Below are 5144 nucleotides of genomic sequence, written 5' to 3' on the forward strand. Positions count from 1 at the left end.
ACCCAAACTCTTTTTCTTAGAAAACTTTGCGAGGACCTCCGAAATGAGTTGAGGAACTACCACGTATACTCACACCATTATTAACACATCTATCTGCATTTACAAAACCTTTTTTAGAAATTACTTAAATTTCTCTATTTTTCGTGTTTTATAGCCTATGGATCTGGCGTCATGGAGCACCCAAATTTTTTCTCCAAAAACTTTATGAGGGCCTTCGAATGAGTTTGGGAACTACCACATATACAAACACCATTTTTAACGCCAATTTCGGCATTTACAAATCCTTTTTTAGAAATTACACAAATTCCTTAATTTTTCGTGTATATTAGACCATGGATCTGGCGTCCAGAGTACCATAATTTTTTTCTCAAAAAAACATTATGAGGACATCTATAATGAGTTGGTGAACCACCATATATATTTACACCATTTTTATACGCCTATTTCCGCATTTACATGCCCATTTTTAGGAATTATCCAAAATAATTAATTTTGTGTGTGTTATAGTTCATTGATCTAGCGCCGCGGAACGCCCAATTTTTTTTTCTCAAAAAACTTTATAAGGATCTCCTAAGGAGTTGGGGAACCACCACGTATACTCACACCATTTTAACTCCTATTTCCGTATTTACAAGCCTTTTTAGGAATTATCCAAATTCTTTGATTTTTTGTGTATTGGATCTCGCACCCCGGAACACCTTAACTTTTTGGTAAAAAAATTTTATGAGGACCTCCGTAATGAGTTGGGGAACCACTACGTCTACTCACACAATTTTTTTACGCCTATTTCCGTAATTATTGGCCCTTTTTTAAGAATTAATCAAAATCCTCAATTTTTGGTGTGTTATATCCCATGGATCTGGCGCCCCGTAGTACCAAAAAAAATTTCGCAAAAAACTTTATGAGTACCTTGTTGACACCCAATTTTGGCTCTCCACATTTAACTAAATTAATAATAATAATAATAATAATAATAAAATATATATGTTATGAATTTTTTATAGGAATACGAAAGATTTTTAATTATTTATTTTACTTGATGAATTTATTTCATAAATGTTATTTCTTACAAAAATTAAATATATTATATTACTACTTACTTTCTCTTTTTTTTAAAAATAAGTGTCGTTCTTAAAAATTGAGTCTATTTTTGTTCAAATATAATTTCTTTTGTCGTAATAGATATTTTTTGTACATTGTTTATAATTAGAAAGTTTAATTAATTAATGAGTTACTAATTTATATTAATTTTAAGAGTGACTAATTTTATCAAATAAAGTCTTGCAAAATAATTATCTTTAATTTAATAAATTATGACTATTTAATAATGAAGTAATTATAATTGAAATGAATTTAATTTGAACAATTTTGGCAATCCAAGTCTTCTTAAACCGGCCAATCCGTGTATGCCACGTAGGCGAGCACATAGATTGTGCTTCTTTAGCTTAAATCTTGACCCTACGATTAAATCTAACGGTCCTAGTTAATTGAGCTTTTACCATTATTTAATATATATATATATATAACTTTTCCTTTTAATTTCTGATTTTATTTAATAAGACCTTTCTACTTTCCCCAAAATAGTACAATCCCAACACCTCTGTTCTTCTTTCTTTTCCCAGATATACACCGTTTCATCTCCCATCAACCTTTCTCCTCCTCATGTCAACTTTACATCCCTTCCATCATCTTTTTCTGAATCGAAACAGACCTCAAAATCCACACCACTGCCGCTGCTACCACTGAAAAGGTGGAGAACGTGAAGGACCATCGGATTTGGGATCGTTATCCCTTTAATTCGATGGTTGTGAGATTGGAACCCCCAAGCCATCACTCGTTCTTTCTAATCAATCTGAAAAGAGGTTGATAATATTTTCTTCCCCTCCATCATTATTTTTTTCTAAGATTTGATCTTAAAAAGATTAAAATTCGAATCATTGAAGCCTCCCCCAACTATAAAAGGAGGACTTTGGTCTTCATTCGAGATCATCGAGAAATGACCTAACGACATCCTAAAAAATCTTGAACATCCATCCGAAAATCATCCAAAAATGACCGAACAACATCCAAAAATCGGGGAGAAAATCCAAGAATTGATCAAAAGAAACAAAAATCGCAGCCGCTTCAAGTTTATTGTTAGAGTTCGAAAGTTCTTTTCACCTCTTGTCCTTCTGTTCTCTGTTTTGAATTTGAATCTCGAGGAAGTTCAGAGTCGAATTCTTAATGACAAAGCTGTAGTTTGCTGCTCTTGAAAAGGTATGCAACCTCACCCTTCTTTAAGCCTTTGTTCATCTTTTTCGCTGATAGTCTATTTTTAGTTGCATAAAAATTAAAATTCTTTGTCTTGGCTGGAGTTTTCGATTTTGATTTCTCTTAGCTGAATATAATCTGATTATGTATGAATTCTAAAGTATATTCTAAGTTGATTTCCTGATTGTAACTCGCTACGGTTCTCATTTTAGTCTCCATAGTTTATCTTGATTAGTTTCGAATTATTCCACTCGTCTTAGTTTTATTCCTACCTTTTATACATTTACGACCTTGATTAGTGTCCAATATCATGGTTTTTTCCTCTCTTCACGCTTAATTTGGATGCTTGAACCAGTCTGCTAATCGTTTGCATCTTCATGATCTGTGTTGAGATTTCTTTGTTTAAACCTGCTTCAAGAAATGGGTCTATAGATTGACTGTTCTGCAGCTGGTCTCTTTTTAACAAAAAATGTTAGTATGTCCTCTATTGTTGTACATCTTAAATCTGTCCGGTCGAGCCTAAGTTGAGTGTGTTTGTTTTGATATATCCTTCTACTTGTTTGATTATCGTTTTAACGAGATTACCTCTCCCTTTTTTTTATAACCCTAAGACATTTAGTTCGTCTTGACATAACTTATTAAAGAAGTATAAAATGGTGTTTCCGTTAAGTTTCATATTAAGTAGTTGCGAAATATTTATGAGCTCATTAGAAGTTTGCTTCAATATTTACTAAGAGTAGTGTGCGATTCTTTTGTTTATTTTTTTCTGTGATTTCTAGTTGATTTTCTCATTTCTATACATGACATGATTCGATGCCAATGGCTATTTTCGTTCGGAAAGTGACAAGATTCTGATTCTAAGATTGTTTCTTCTTCCTTAAATACAATGGTCATTTTTAGTAATGGTATGTGGTTTGACATGGCTGTTTCATTTGGGTCAATAATGTGATCATTTTATTATGCAAGTTTTAGCCATCTGATTATTGACAATCCTTATTTGAATAATCGGCATCCCCTTTACTGTTTCTTTCTCTGTTCCTTTGAAAAATGTTGTTTAAGCTTACTATGTCCCCCGTATCTGTTAAGTGTTGTAATAGGACCCATATATACTTGATTACATTCATAATGTATAGGTTAAGTTCACCATCTAAGGTTCCAATCATTATCCAAAATGTGCTTTGTCCAGAATAGTTTGTATTCCTCTTTGGACTAACAAATGAAAAGAATTGGTAACAATTTTGTGTTGCTAGATGTGACCTTCTTTCTGTATAATTGGTTGTTGAAATTTATAGACTTTTATCTTTTAATCTTATGAGCATTAAGTTGAAGTAAACAAACTTTACTTTTAAGTATTGGTTTGAATGGTCACTCACATTTTGAAGTAGAGCAGACTAGGAATTAAACTTATAAGATTTAATACCATGAATGACCATTATCTCATTAACAACATTTTGCATGCTTGACTCGGTTTGATGGCTAAATTTTTAGTGATGGGGCTAGTAGAACTTTTCTATTTCATAATATGTAGAGATAGTATCACGTGCCCCCCATGAAATTGCACTTAAGCATGATATTGTTTCCAAGCATGTATGAGAGGATATAGACACATTTTAGTTTTGTAATTGAGGACATCATTTTCTGGCATGCCACGACTAGTTCTGTATATGAGTGTATTACATCTGACTTGCTTATGATCCTTACAAGCATCATACTCATTATTTATTTAATTCGTCTGGAATTAAGACACTAATCTTTATCTCTTTATTTTTCTTATGTTTCATGTACAACCGGAGAGCTGAAGTTTCTACTTTGGAACTCGTTTTGGCCTAAAATATTAGGCCAACAGCAATTAGGATCACTGCAATGCTTGGAGTCCCATATATAGGAGTCTAATGTTTCTCAGCCTTTCTTTTGTTGCCTTATTTTTATTTTTTTTTGATATGTTTGGCTAACTTTTACCCTTAAGTTTCATCGTCCTACTTACATTGTTTTTGATATGTTGGCTAACCTTTATTTTTAAGTTTTGATACATTGGTTGTCTTCTTTTTATTTTTGAAGACTATTCATGTGAGCCAATATTTGTTTGCTTGTGAATTTAGTTGAAACATTTTCTTTAAGAAATGGGTTAGCATTTTTACTTATAACACTCTTTTACGTTTTTTTTTAAGTTGAAGAGAATGGGTTTATAGTTTAAGAAATTTCCAAATGAAGTTTCAAAGGTTAAAATAATGCTAGTGTTTCAAAATTGGGGAAAGAAGTATATATCGACTTAGGCCTTTATCTTAAGGAATAGGAAAACATATCATCTAAAATTCTTAATTGAAGTTTTAAAAGGGTGAAATGATATTCATTTAGGTATTTAAGTAGGAAAAAATGAAACTCGTGGGTTGGGACTCCCAAATAAATTGGAGATTAGTTTAGAGGCAAAAATAATTATCCTTTAGAAATATATTAGGCTCAAAGAATTACCCTCTAGAAATATATTTTGGGAAGTAGGCTTATATATTTAACAAAAAAAAAAAAGTGTAACTATAGAATAAGTTTCGATAGTTAGGCCTATTTTTTAGATCAACCTCCTTTATGAAGAAATTACATTTACTATTATTACTATCTCTATTTTTAAATCACATGTAGTTAATTTTTATTTTTTATTTTTTAACATACTATTTCAAGATTTTAAATGTGCCAACAGGTTCAAAATACAAGGTATATACATATACATGTCATGCACATAAAGGTATAAATTCTATATTATTATTTTTTTCTCACATAACCTATTACTTTTATCTACTATCCTTTTTTACAAGTGTTATTTTTTTATTTTTTTTTCATATAAGTTTTAAATATCCCTACACTTAAATAGACATATTATTTTACTACATCTAATCTATCGT

The sequence above is a fragment of the Solanum tuberosum genome, unplaced genomic scaffold (assembly GCF_000226075.1).
Source record: "Solanum tuberosum cultivar DM 1-3 516 R44 unplaced genomic scaffold, SolTub_3.0 scf00127, whole genome shotgun sequence".
Lineage (NCBI taxonomy): Eukaryota > Viridiplantae > Streptophyta > Magnoliopsida > Solanales > Solanaceae > Solanum > Solanum tuberosum.